At 41.5% G+C, this 15,386-nt stretch overlaps 1 protein-coding gene and 1 pseudogene across 1 annotated transcript in view; one reads left to right on the forward strand and one right to left on the reverse strand.

Moving 5' to 3' along the window:
• Positions 1-15,386, reverse strand: part of LOC118988215 (zinc finger protein 501-like) — a 90,775-nt gene that overhangs the window by 66,066 nt on the left and 9,323 nt on the right. The gene's annotated exons all lie outside the window — the stretch shown is intronic.
• On the forward strand, positions 1,419-7,650 carry LOC118988210 (40S ribosomal protein S18-like; annotated as a pseudogene).

Raw genomic sequence — 15,386 nt, forward strand, 5'->3', positions numbered from 1 at the left:
TATCTGGGAATCCAACCAGCAACCCTTTGGTTTGCGGTCCAGCACTCAATCTACTGAGCCGCACCATTCTGGGATCCATAACTCTTTAACAGAAATCACCTCTAGTCCCCATGCAGAAAATATCACTACATTGAGAAGTAAAATGATCATTTCCCTGCAAGGTGAAGAAATACACCAATCCTAAACATCTTTCTCACATTCACATGCCCACTTTCCAAACTTTCACAGATGGTAATATGAAAGCCATTGGTACAAATGTAAATTTTGTACATAACCACTATTTCCAAGGACATGTTAATATTCACGGAAGTTAAAAATACATCTTGTCTCAGAAAATTCAGTGAGAAATTTCATGTGCAAACACAATTCTTCTTGGCCCTGGCCAGTGTTGCTCAGTGGACTGAGTGCCAGTATGCAAACTGAAAGGTCATTGTTTGATTCCTGGTGAGGGAATATGGCCGGGCTGTGGGCCAGGTCCCCAGTTGTAAGAGGGCAAGAAGCAAATGATTGATGTTTATCTCACATGGATGTTTCTCTCTCCGTCTGTCTGTCTTCCCTCCCTTCTCTCTAAAAAGTAAATAAAACTTTAAATAACATAATTGTTTTCAGCAGTTAGAAAACAAATACTCACACTGTCTGCTGGTGGACACTGCTAAGTAACATCACTAAATTCTCCCTCCTGCAGTCTTCAAATCTCAGAGCCTCCCTAACAGCCCAGCAGCTGAAGAAGCACTTGATTGGAGGTTTGAGATTTGAAACATGTGATGAGGGACTGAGGAGCCACGCTGAGCAATGGCGAACACTCACAGACTATGTGAGGAGAGATCCAATCACCAAGTGCTACAGAGGCTTGGAGTTTGTCACACGTGCCACTGTGGAGGTGGATGCAGCTAAGAATACGTGGCCATATGAGGTGGAAGAGTTGTGGAACCAAAGAGCCTTTCTCAAGGGCAAGTTCCCTAGCCCTGCTTAGCTGTGGCTCAGTGGGTTGAGCTCTGGTGTGGGAATCCAGATGCTGCTGGCTTGCTTCCTGTCAGGACACGTCTAGTTGTGGGCCAGATCCCCAGCTGGGGGCATATGAGAGGCAACACACACATGTTTTCTCCCCCTCTCTCCCTCTTATGCTCTTTAAAAATAAGTAAGTGAAACTTTTTAAAAAAAGGATTTTCACAGACCTGGTGCCCCCTTAACTGTGAAGTCCTTTGTCAATGATATCAAAGAAGACACTGAAAGAACCACCTAACAGACTACTTTTGAACAATGTGGAAATGTGAAGTTATTGAAGTCGTAACTAACAGAAGAGTGACATAACTACTACAGTCTTTGCTTTTGTAACTTTTGGTGACCGTGCCTGTGTAGACAAGGTTGCCATTTAGAAGTCCAACTGTGAACCCATAAAAGCCCCATCTAAGCAAGAGATGGCTAGTGCTTTCTCCAGCCCTAGATGGAGAAGTGGTTCTGGAAACTTCAGAGGTGGTCATGTGGGTGGTTTTGGTGCACATGACATTGGTCATGGAAGCAACTTTAGTGGCCGAGATAGCTTTGGTGGCTGCTATGGTGGTAGTGGTGAATATGGTGCCAGTGGGGATGGCTATAACGGATTTGGTGATGATGGGAGTTTGGAGGTGGTACAAGATACAATGATTTTTGGCAATTACAACAATCAATCTTCAGATTTTGGACCCATGAAAGGAGGAACCTTTGGAGGCAGTTCTTGCTCCTCCGCTGATGGAGACCAACATTTGGCCAATCCAGGAATCCAAGGCAGGGAAGGCCACGGCACAGGTTGTAAGTCCTGCCCAGAAACACAGCTTAGCAGGATGGGAGAGCCAGGGAAGCTACAGGTTACAACAGACCCGTGACCCCAGGCAAGTTCTGTGGTGGCAGAGTCAGGCTGCTACAAAGAAGACATGTTTTAGACAAATCTCATGTGAATGGGCAAAAAAACTCAAGGACCGGGATTGTGAGTAAATTTAGAACAGAATATTTTAGTTCCTCTTCTGTAGAAAGTGTTAAACGCTCCAAGAAAGTTTTTACTATCGTTTTTTGCACCCATGCTGTTGAATGCCAAATAAAATGGTCTGACACTGAATAAATGTTTTTCAAGAATTATTTATTTGCTTACTTATTTCTAGAGGGGAAGTGGAGGGAGGAAAAGAGGGACAGAACCTTGACCAGTGTAGATCAGAGGGAGGCGCTCAGTCAGTAATCAAAAGGATGCAAATTTAACTGTGGGTCAGGGCACACACCTGCATCATGGGTCACTCCATCTATGTGCAGGTGCAGGAAGCAGTGACTTCCAAAATTTCCTAAACTTACAAGAAATTAGTTTTTGTGATTTCTCTCATAACATGAAAATCATAGCTACTGGTAAAAAAATTTCCCACACTCAAAGCACTGAACACATTTCTACAAGGTAAACTCTCTCATAATAATGCAAATTGCTGATATACAGAAAAGACCTCCCACATTCACTGCAGGCATGATGCCATTCCCCAGGGTGAACTGATGACAAAGGCGGTGACTACAACAGAAAAGGGATGTCCTACATTCACTGCACTCAGAAAGCCTATCTCCTTTGTGAACTCTCTGATATCAGAGAGCAGAGATCATTACAAAAATGTCCTGATTTCACTGCCTTCAAAAGGCCTACATCCACTGTGAACAATTCAAAGATGAAAAAGACAGAGCTACTCGTGTGCATTTTTTCACATTTACTGCACAAATATGGCTTTTCTACAGAATGAACTTGATAGTGTTGGTGAAGGGCAGATCTTTTATTTGTAAAGATGTTTTTTATTTTTAGATGGGAAGGGAGAGGGTGAGAGGGAGAGAAACATCAGTGTGTGGTTGCCTCTGATGCACCCTCAACTGGGGACCTGACCTGCACCCCAGGCATGTGCCCTGACTGGGAATCGAACAAGTAGCAACCTTTGCTTTGCAGGTGACATTCAGTCCACTCAACTACACCAGCCAGGGCAAAGGGCAGATCTTTATATAAAGCATTTCCCACATTCACTGCACTCATAAGGCCTTTCTCTAGTGTGAACCTTCTGATGATCCATCATGAAGGGATGGGATCATGGTTAAGTATTTCCAACCTTCACTGAACACAAAACATTGTCTTTAGCTCTGACTGGTGTAGCTCAGTGGATTGAGTGCAGGCCTGCAAACCAAAAGGTTGCTGGTTCGATTCCCAGTCAGGGCACATGCCTGGGTTGCAGACCAAGTCCCTAGTAAGGGGTGAAGAAGAGGCAACCACACATTGATATTTCACTCCCTCTCTTTCTCCCTCCCTTCCCTCTATAAAAAAAAATAAATAAAATCTTAAAAACAAGACAAAACACTGTCTTTGTGTGTGGACACAGCTGATAATTTTTTTGCATTCTCTGGGGAGGGGGGGTAATAATACTTAGTATTTTGAAAAGTCATTCTAAGTTAGAGATTTCCTTTGCCCTTTAGCTGGTATGAGCAGCCAGTTGCTTGAGATGTCCTGAGTTAATGAGGAAGTGTTTTCCAATGTTACTAGAGGTACAAGGATTCCATGATACACGGAGAGACATGGAAATTGCAGCTCTTTGCAAGGGAGACCCTGACCACACTACTTGTGAAACAATTCCTTGTTGTGTCCCCCTTTTCTGGTGCTAGCCACATAGCGCACTAGGATAAAACGGTTTTGCGTGTGCCCCACACCTCAGCAGTTTGGCCTTAACTTCTGTTCCCTGCTGGTCAAAGAAAGGAAAATGTCTCTCAAGATCAGTCCACAACTCTCACAGTGGGGGCCCTTCTGGGAAGGCAAAGCTGAGCTGGGAGTCTGTGAGACTCTTATAGAAACACACTGTTCAATGGGTCCCAACACGTCCTTGGTCCACAGCAGCAACATGAAGAAAAACAAATGCTGGTGAAATACAGTGACTCACGGTGAGGTTTTTGGTTTTTTTAAGATTTTATTTATTTATTTTTAGAGAGGGGAAGGGAGGAAGAAAGAGAAGGAAAGAAACATCAATGTGTGGTTGCCTCTCGCACGACCCCCACGGGGGACTTGGCCTACAATCCAGGCATGTGCCCTGACTGGGAATTGAACTGGTAACCCTCTGTTTCATAGGCCAGCATTCAACCTACATGAGCCAGGGCATCAGGGTGAGTTTTTAAAAAATGGTCTATTTATTTTTAGAGAGGGAAAGGTCAGGAGAGAAACATCAATGTGCAAGAGAAACATCAAACGAATGTCTCTCCAACACCCCCAGTTGGAGAGCCAGTCCCCAACACACACATGTCCCCCAACAGGGAAATGAACCAGCAACCTTTTGGTTCACAGGGCTTCATTCAATCCAGTGAGCCACACCAGCCAGCGCAGGGCATTTTCTCATCACAGATGCTCATCTCTCACATCGAAGAATAATTCTATGTGACAGTTTCCCAGAAACTGACGTAGACTATGAAAAAGTGGGGTTGTGCATCACTACAGCAGTAATGACTAAATAATGGGCACCTCATGAAACAAAGGCCACTAGGATAGGACGGGACACAAGGAAGAGAGGGTTCAGAAGCTGTCCCTCTGACATAGCTGCCCGCAAAACCCTTCCTGCTGGTGCTGTCAGCTTTTGCAGAGGAATGTGAATGTGCCTCAAACCATGATAATCAACAGCAGAGCACATGCTGTGCAAGGTTCGCATAGAACATGAGCACACTTCAAGGTGAAACAGGCATTGACGAAAGTTGGAGAGCACAGCAAATGGACCCCTCAGAGAAATGGTTGTGGTGTAGAGGTCAGAGAGCCTGAGTTTAGCCCTGGGTGGATATCAGATTAGAAATGATACCTATTAAGACAACCAGCCCTGGCTGGTGTGGCTCAGTGGATTGAGTGTCGGCCCATAAACCAAAGAGTTGCCGGATCGATTCCCACTTGGGGCATATGCCTGGGTGTGGGCCAGGTGCCCAGTAGGGGGGTAAACTAGGGGCAGTCACAGATTGATGTTTCTCTCTTTCCCTTAAAAAAAAAATACTGCCAACACTGGGAAGGGACCAAAAGATTAATATGTGGCCACTGACAATGGTGACAAAATTAGAAGTTAAAGAAAACATGTTCCTTATTATGTTTTAAAAAGCCCTTGCATCTAATGCTCGCCATTCACAAACACCAGACCTTCTGTGCGCTCATCCTGTGATGACTGGATTCCGGTCCCTCTTGTGATACACACAGGACTCTTGAAATTCCCTCCCAGTTAAGCAATTACATGAAACTCTGACGATTCAACTCCAAAGAGAAATCAGAACAGAAGAAAATCCAGCACTGATGTCGCATAACTTAGCAGAAATAAACCAAAGGAAAACAATCTATATTAGTGACGAATAATGTGGGCAGAATAAAACATACAGATTTTCAACTGCCTTCCAAAATAATTAGAAAATTATCCATCATAAGGAACATCCCTGGAGAAATGGGGAAAATGCTTAGGAAACCAGTTTTTCAAACAGCCATAAGTGCAGTGTAAAAGAACTACACAGAAGGAATTGTGGGGGAGTCTTGGCAAAGATGGTTCAATTCAAAATCAAGGGTGAATTTCCACTGACCCCACTGCACATGTGTTACTGTGGACTCTAGTGACCTGGTCTGTGAATCACCATGGAAACCATCGTCTCTGAGAACTTCAGGATTTTCAATAATGTCTACAACTTCCCAAAAACTTCATCTCAAAAGAGCCTGTAGAGTTCTCAGCATGGATATCAAGAGAAATCCCCTTGGCTACAACATCATGAATGAATAACATCAGTATATCCCCAGCAATCTTTGCCGTCAAAATCTTTTAAACAGGTCGCTAAATATTTGGACATCTGCTGCCCTGCCCACTGAGGACCCTAAAATCTTCAGCAATCTGACCTCCCCTAATGGGAGAGCAAGAAGAATGACAACTGAAATTTGTTTTCAGCTCAAAACACATCACCTACCAGGAACTCTTCTATCCACAATGAGATAAAACTACTTCTTATCCTGGCTGGTGTGGATCAGTGCATTGGGCATAAATCTGAGTCCTGGCAGACACTTGGGTTGTGGGCCAGATCACCAGGTGGGGTGTGCAAGAGGCAACCAATCGATAATTGTCTTGCATATCATGTTTCTTCCTCCCTTTACCTCCCTCTAAAAATACATAAAATATCTTGAAAAACATTTATAGAAACAAATAGGTTGAAAATAAAAAGATATAAAAAATTTCCATACAGATAAAAACAAAGAGAGCAGGAGTAGCTAAAATATTATATGACGAAAAGAAACCTCATACTGTTACAAGATGAAAACGTTGACGATAAAATGAAAAAGGAGTTAATTCAGCAAGAGGACAACAATTTTAATTACTATTCATCCAACCACAGACACCAAAGTATTTTTAGCAAACCTATACAATCTAAAGCCAGAAAATACAACACAACAATATTAAACAACTTACATATTCCCCTTTCAACAATGGGTAGACGTAACCGATTGAAAGCAATAAAGAACTAATGAGACATCTGGTTAAGATGGAGTCATAGGTAGACACGCCTCACTTCTCAGCCAACCACAAAGAGAATCACAACTATATCTCAAAACAAATAAAAACCTCAACTGTCTGGAAATCAAGCTGTAATGAAGTATGACAATCAAGGATTTAAAGAAGTCACATTCATCCCAATGGGTGCCTCTTACAGGGATTCAAAGCAGTGCCACCTAATACACAGAAACACACACAAGGAGGCTGCAAAATTGAGGAGAGACAAAGAATTATTACGGTCCAAGTGAAAGAACAGAACAAAACCCCAGAAAAAGAACTAAATGAAATGGACATAACCAATCTGTTAGATGCAGAGTTCAATACATTGCTAATCAGGATGCTAAAGAACTCACTGAGTACAGCAACAACATAAAGAAAGAGATGATGGCTACACTAAGTGAAATAAAGAAAAATCAACAGGGAACCAACAGTGCAGGAAAGAGAGCAGGATTCAAGTCAAGGATTTGGACACGAGGAAGAAATAAATATCCAACCAGAACATGAAGAAGAAACAAGAATTCAAAAGAATAGATACTATAAGAAGTCTCTAAGACATCTCCAAACGTGCCAACATTTGAATAATAGGGATGCCCAAAGAAGAGAAAGAGTAGGAGAGTGAAAAATCATTTGAGACCTTCCACAGGAGGCCTACACGTCACTGCAGCCACATCTCTAGTGATTTCTGAGAAATTCCAACACAGTTTGTGAGTACTCAATACCTATATTGATGCACAATGGAAAACAGCCTTTGCCATCACTGTAATTAAGGGTGTGGGGTGAAGATATGCTCATGTGAGGTTCAGGAAAGCAGACATCAACCTCCCCACGAGGGCAGGACAGCTCAGAGAGGATGAGGTAGAACGGGTGATTACCATTGTGCAGAACCCACCTTAGTACAAGATTCCACACTGGTTCTTGAACAGACAGAAGGATGCGAAGGATGGAAAACACAGCCAAGTCCTGGCCAATGGTCTGGACAACAAGCTTCATGAAGACCCAGAGCAGCTGAGAAAATTCAGCCCACAGAGGGCTGCGCTACTTCTAAGATCTTTGTGTTTGAGACCAGCACCCCAAGACCACAGGCTGCTGGGGTCGTACCATGGGTGTGCCCAAGAAATAAATCTGTAGGCTTTGACTATTAATTAATAGTTCCCACACACATGCACAGACAAGTGAAAATTTATTTGAAAAAATAATGAAAGAAAATGTCCTTAGTTTGGTGGAAGAAATAGACATACAAGCCCAGGAAGCACACAGAGTCCCGAACAAGTTTGACCCACAGAAGATCACACCAAGACATATTATAATTAGAATGCCAAAAGTTAAAGTTAAAGAGAGACACTTAAAAGCAGCAGAGAAAAGCGTTACCTACAAAGGAGTGCCCCAAAACAGGCAATCAGCTGGTTTCTGAGAACAAACTTTGCAAGCAAGAAAAGACTGGCAAGGGGTATTCAAAGTGATGAAAAGCAAGGACCTACAACCTAGATTAGTCTATCCAGCACAGCTATCATTTAAGTAGAAGGACTGATAAAGTGCCTCCCAGAGTGTGTAAAGCTAGAGGAGTTCATCATTATTAAGCCCTTATTACATGAAGTGTTAAAGGGACTTATTTAAGAAAAAGACCAGCCCTGGCTGGTGTAGCTCAGTGGATTGAGCAGGGGGCTGTGAAGCAAAGGATCACAGGTTCAATTCCCAGTCAGGGCACATGCCTGGGTTGTAGGTCCCCAGTAGGGAACACATGAGAGCCAACCACACATTGATGTTTCTCTCCCACTCTTTCTCCTTCCCTTCCCCTCTCTCTAAAAATAAGTAAAATATTTTTTTAAAAATAAAAAGATCAAAACTATGAACATTAAAAAGGCAACAAATTCAGAACTATCAACAATTGAATCTAAAACAAAACAAAGCAAAACAAAAAAACAAAGGAAACAACCAGAGCAGGAACAAAATCATAGGTATGGAAATAATTTGGAGGGTTATCAGATGGGAGGGAGAAGGGGAAAATATGCAGTGATTAAAAAGCAAAAATGATAGGTACAAAATAGACAATAGACAGAGGGAGGTTAAGAATAGTATAGAAAATGGGGAAGCCAAAGAACTTATATGCATGACCCACGGACATGAAAGGACTGGATGGCGGAATTGCTGGATGGAAGGGTACAGGATGCAATGGGACAGAGGTAAAACAATTGGAACAACTGAAATAAAATAATCAATAAAATGTGTAAAAAAATAAAAAGATTCAAACTTTCTGTATGATTTAGTGACACACCAGGACACACTTGAAAAACACATCAATAAAAAGCTGTAAAATACAAGCAGCAATATAAACAAGTATGTGAATAAACTTAAAGCTAAAGGCTGCAGATGACCTGAGAGTTTAATACGAGACTGAACTGTGCCTGCAAATGACCTGACACATGATATCTGCTTAGGGGACATAGCTGTGCCCATGGTTATTGTTCCCTTGAACATGATCTACACAATTTTTCTTGTATACAATGCATCCTAAAAAGTATACTTGTATCTCTTCAAATAACTGGGAAAATCAGTGTGACTTAACGACTAGTGATAGGTTACCATGGAAATGCAATGACATCAAAATAATGCTCAAGTCCCAGGTAACTTACAAGGACTGCTGAGGGCTACTCCACGTGGAAAATGGATAATCAGAAACACTTAGAAGGGCTTCAGAGATTCAGCACAAATTGAAGGCATTCTATTGACACCAGGGAGGATGAAATAAAGGGAGAAAGAGGTCAATTTCAGACAGTGTCCATGCATGCCACCAGGTGACTTCAGATGGATTGTGTTGCTAGGAACATACCTTAAGATCAAATTGCAAACATCACCAAGAATGCTGTACTCTTGTCCTGTTCTCAGGAAAAGCAATGAGCCATAACAATGCTAGTAAGGCCGTGCAGACACACACCCAACCTGATTTGGCCGATTGGCCTGTCTTGAGCACTCAGGAGAAGAATCTCACTTTGTTCAGAAGGACCTGTATGTAACGAAGTATCTCTGAGGTAGACAGCGGGAGGGTGGGAAGGGGAATGTCATTGCTTAAAATGGTCAGGGCTGCAGGAAAAACATGGAGAGTCTCAATTCTTCATCCAGCCAGTACTTGACAGAGTAGCGGGGGTGTCCAACCTTTTGGCGTCTCTGGTCTAAACTGGAAGAAGAGTTGTCTTGGGCCACACATTAAATACATTGTAACATGTAATCACAAAAAAGAAATCTCATAATGTTTTAAGTAAATTTATCACTCTGTGTTGGCCCACATTCACAGCCGTCCTGGGCTACATGCAGCCTGCAGGCCACAGGTTGGACACTCACGTGGTATAGGATCAAAAGGACAGTTTCCTATACGAAGAATAAGTGAACACTCCACTAAGCAGATAACAATACAATAGGTCTCCAGCATCATGTCTGAACATATCCCAGGTATCATACCAACCTGTCCTCAATATTGCAGAGTGCCTACCAGCAACATGTACAAAAAAATAGTTGAAGTGTCAGAGTGGATAATATTCACCAGAGTATAATGTCCTAGCCTGTTATGCAAAAGATAAGTAAATGTGCAGAAAGAGTCAGCCGAGAATCACTTGGGCCTCATTAGCGCTGACCTGTGTGTACTAAGCTCAAAAAGCAGGCAGACAAAACACAGCTAAGGCTCAAAGTAGTTTCACCCGGAGAGACAACTGGAAACGACCCATAGGGTTCCCATGAAGAGTGTGGTGCAAATGCTAAGCACCCTTAGACACCAGTAAAATGCAGAAAACTTATAATTAAAACAATGAAAACAGTAGCTAGCGGAGTTTCTCTTGTCCCTGGCCTTTGCTGTCTTCCTGCCTTGTGCTGAGGGCCTAATATGCTATGGTAGATTGTCCACAGCCCTGGAGTCAGACTCACTTGTTCAAATCCAGACACTTGAATCTGACAATTGTCTGCTCTGTGACCTTGGAAAAACCCCTTCCTCTTCTCCATCCTATTTTTCCCAAAAGTACAATAACAGTTAGTAATTCCCAGGGTGCTGTAAGGATTTAAAAAATAATAATAATAATAATGATCACCCTGGCTGGTGTAGCTCAGTGGATTGAGCGCAGGCCTGCGAAGCAAAGGGTCACTGGCTCAATTCCCAGTCAGGGCACATGCCTGGGTTGCAGGCCAGGTCCCCAGTGGGGGACACATGAGAGGCAACCACACATTGATGTTTCTCTCCCACTCTTTCTCCTTCCCTTCCCCTCTCTCTAAAAATAAATAAATAAAATATTTAAAAAAAATAATAATGATCAAAATGCAAGACTTGGAAAATGTTCATTCAGGGATGAAGGATGCTCTTTCTTAAAAATATTTTATTCTCTGGTTATTAGAAAGGGTAAGGAAGGGAGAAAGAGAGGGAGAGATATCTCCAAGTGCAAAAACATTAATTGCTTGTCTCCCCCACTCCCCTAACTGGGGAACTGGACCAAAACACAGGCATGTACCCTGACCAGGGATTGAACACACAACCTTTTGGTTTGTGGGACAACTTTCAAACCATTGTGCCACTCAACCCAGGGCAAGGGTGCTTTTTATCCCTATTTACACAGGAAAATACTGAGACCTATAGGGTGAATCACTTTCCTGTAACCTTATAAATAATCAATATTCTAAGATTTAAATCCAGTTGCACTGCCAATATATGGGGAGTCTAATCATGTTTTCTTGTTTTTGGTTTCTGGGAGAGGTTTCAGGTTCCACAAATACCCCCTGGTCCTCATACCACCTGGTGCACATTCAAGTCCTGCTGCAGCCCAGCAACCTCAGATGAAAGACCACAGAAAGGGCTGAAAACTAAAAAGCAAAAATTATTATATTAATGACTGAATTTACAAAAGCAAAGAAGTGTGTTAATAATGCAGATTACTCTAAAAAAAAACATATATATGTACCTACACATTCTGTACAGCAAAAAGATCCAAATAATTTGATTTGTTTTCCACTACTAAAAACAATTTTTCCATAAAAATAATTATTCCATGAAACAAAAATTATTTGTTTTTCAAGGAGTGAAAACGGGTGACATTACAACATAAATCTTTGTTGTTTCATTCTCCTATTTTCTAAGGAGAGTAGCCCTAAATTTTAAAACAATAGGTGAAGTATGTGAGTACAGAATATACTAAAAACAAATCCCCATAACATACACTCCTGGAAAGTGCTCATCAGTCCTTAGATAAGGACATGATGTTCTACCACTAGAACAACAAAAAGGACATGACAAACATATAAAAAGAGCTATAATTATAAAAATTAAACAAGTCAACATTTTGTTAGAGTGGGGGAATGCAGCCCTCATACATATAATTATGAATGCACAAATGCAACATTAGTTTAGATCGTATCTTGTTAGTTACTTCAAAATTTAAATATTAAATTTCTGAGACATATCCACACCAAGCATATAAAATTAATCTCAGACATTTTCACAAAGTTTTTTTTCAGTATCATTACACTGAAAAAAAAATACATTTCCTACAATCTAATCTTTTACAAAGTGAGACCTCTCCAACATCAAAAGGCTAAAGACTCATGGCTAAGATTTCCCAGGTTCACTTCATGCTTGAATCTTTTACCAGTGTGAACTATGATTGACATGCTTATGGAAAAAAGATTAGGGGGGCGGGCAGGGTTGGGAATATAAGACAGAAACCTGTACGTGAACAAGAATTAAATAAAAATTATATTAAAAAAATAAATCATATTGCCTCCAAAAAGTCTGAGGGAACATGAATTTCCCTCATTTGGAATTAATTTCCCTTCTCTACACTTTTATAAGCATACTGCTTGGCCTTCTATTCAAGAATAATCACTTTTGACTTGTCTTTATTGTACGTTTGTTATTTCCTGGGTAGAAGAAAATGGTATGTTTAAAAGAAAATCTTCTGCCAATCAGTGTTTTGTTCAAAGTAGACTCTCAATAAATATTTATTGACTTAAAAAAAAAGATTAAAGAATTCCCACATTTCATGTTATCATAAGGTCTATCTCCTCTGTCAACTCTCTGATAAGAAATGAAAACATTTCCCCACATCTCTGTTACTTACAAGGATATTCAATAGAGTGAAACTGGGAATATAATGGAAGATTGTGCTATAGAAAAAATTCTCATATTTCTTGTATATAAAAATGTTTCTCCTGTGTAACTTCTCAGAAGATAACAAAGGCAACGGATAGATAATAAAACATTTCCCAAATTCCCTTAACTTTTAGGAGCTTAGATCTTGTGAATTCTCTAATGATAATGAAGAGAATGGTTATAGTTTAAACACGTCTCATATTCACATCACTCAAGCTGCATTTCAACAGTATAAACTCTTCACTGCTACAAGAAAAACATTTTTCAAATTCACTGCAGGCATAAGACCATTCTGAAGGGTTACTTGGGGACTACCCAAGGGGACTACTACAGAAAAAGGAATTCCCACTTTCACTGCATTCATGAGGCCTTTCTCCAATGTGAAGTCTTTCAGGAAAATGAAGGTTACCGATAAAACAATTCTCACATTCCCTGCAGCCATCAAACTGCTCATGTGTGTCGTCTCTGATAACAATGACAGTTAATGCAACAGATGAAAGATTCCCCACATTCACCACTCATTAGCGTTCCTTTGGTGTGAACTCTGTGATGAAAATTAAGGTAACTGGTATACATAGAGGATTTCTCCATTTACTGTCTCTCATAAGTACTTTATCCAGTGTGAACACTAATGAAAATGGAGGGCAGACTTACAGGTACACGATTTCCCATGTTCACTGCACTCGTAAGGCCTTTCTCTGGTGTGTACTTTCTGATGATTACGGAGGATACAGCTATGGGTAAAAGATTTCCCACATTCCCCACACACATAAGGCCTTTGTCCAGTGTGAACTATGTAATGATACCGGAGGCCACAGCTACTTATAAAAGATTTCCCACATTCACCACACACATAAGGTCTTTCTCCAGTGTGAACTCTCTGATGTTTACGGAGGTCAGAGCTCCTGGCATGAGATTTCCCACATTCACCACACACATAAGGCCTTTCTCCAGTGTGAACTCTCTGGTGACCACGGAGGGCAGAGCTAGTGATATAAGACTTCCTACATTCACCACATTTGTAAGGCCTTTCTCCAGTGTGAATTCTCTGATGAACACGGAGGGCAGAGCTACTGGTATAAGACTTCCCACATTCACCACACTTATAAGGAAATTCTCCAGTATGAAGTCTCTTATGAACACAGAGGGCGGAGCTACTGGTATAAGATTTCCCACATTCACCACATTTATAATGCCTTTCTCCAGTGTGAACTCTGTGATGAGAAAGAAATGTATGTTTTTGCTTAAAAGATTTCCCACATTCAGCACACTCATAAGGCCTTTCTCCAGCATGAACTCTCTGATGTTCGTGGAGGTCAGAGCTACTGCTACAAGATTTCCCACATTCATCGCACTTAAAAGGCCTTTCTCCACTGTGAAGTTTCTGATGACGACGGAGGATATTGTTTTGTGTAAAAGATTTCCCACATTCACCACACCTATAAGGCCTTTCTCCAGTATGAACTTTCTGATGATGACGGAGAACAGAGTGACCAGTGAAAGATTTCCCACATTCACTACACTTATAAGGCCTTTCTCCAGTGTGAACTTTCTCGTGATAAAGGAGACCCGATCTACTGTTAAAAGATTTTCCGCATTCACCACACTTGTAAGGGCTTCCTTCAGTGTGAACTCTGTGATGACGATGGAGGTTAAAACTATTGGTTAAAGATTGACCATATTCACCATGACTATAAGGCCTTTCCCCTGTGTGAACTCTGTGATGTTTACGAAGGTCAGAGCTACGGGTAAAGGCTTTACTACATCCATCACATTTATAAGGCTTTTCTCCAGTGTGAACTTTCTGATGACGACGGAGGGTAGAGCTCTGAGTAAAAGATTTTCCACATTCAACACACTCATAAGGCCTTTCTCCAGTGTGAACTTTCTGATGACGACGGAGGGTAGAGCTCTGTGTAAAGGATTTCCCACATTCAACACATTCATAAGGCCTTTCTCCACTGTGAACTCTGTGATGATGAAGGAGACCAGTGCAAGTGGTGAAAGATTTCTCACATTCACCACATTTATAAGGCCTTTCTCCAGTGTGAACTCTCTGATGAACATGGAGGGCAGAAATTTTGGTAAAGGACTTTCCACATTCAGAACACAAAAAACACCTTCTTCCAGTAAGGAATCTCTGGTCCTCAACAAGTGTGTCATCACAGCCAATGGCTTTCTTGCACTCTCTTGGTGTGTAATATTTTGCAGTGCGACAAGTCATTCTGGACTTAGAGATTTTTTCCCCCTTGTGTTTGGTATAAGCAGTCAGTTGCGCAGGATATCTGGAGCTGATGAGGAAGCATTTTCCAACCTGACTAGAGGTACAAAAATTCCACGACACATGGAAATTGCAGCACTTTGATAACGGGACCCTGTCCATAGTGCTAATGAAACAGTTCTGTGCTGTGTCCTGCTCCTGGTGCTGGCGACTCTGTGCACTGAAATAAAATGGTTTTGCACATGCCCCACACCTCAGCAGTGTTGAGTCCTGTTGGGCTCCCTGCTGGTCAACCGAGAAGAAAATGTGTCTCAAGACACACCCACAACTCTCACAGGGGTGGCTCTTCTGGGAAGACAGTGTTGACTTCAGATTCATAGCCTTAGAGACTCTTACAGTAACATTCTGTTCTGTCGGTGCCTCCAAATCCTCTACTCCACAGCAGCAACCTAAACAAAAGCAAACCTAGTGAAGTACATAGTGACCTATAGGGAGGTTTTCTCATCATTAATTT

This window comes from Sturnira hondurensis, unplaced genomic scaffold, assembly GCF_014824575.4.
Source record: "Sturnira hondurensis isolate 20B ecotype Veracruz unplaced genomic scaffold, ASM1482457v3 Scaffold0006199, whole genome shotgun sequence".
NCBI lineage: Eukaryota > Metazoa > Chordata > Mammalia > Chiroptera > Phyllostomidae > Sturnira > Sturnira hondurensis.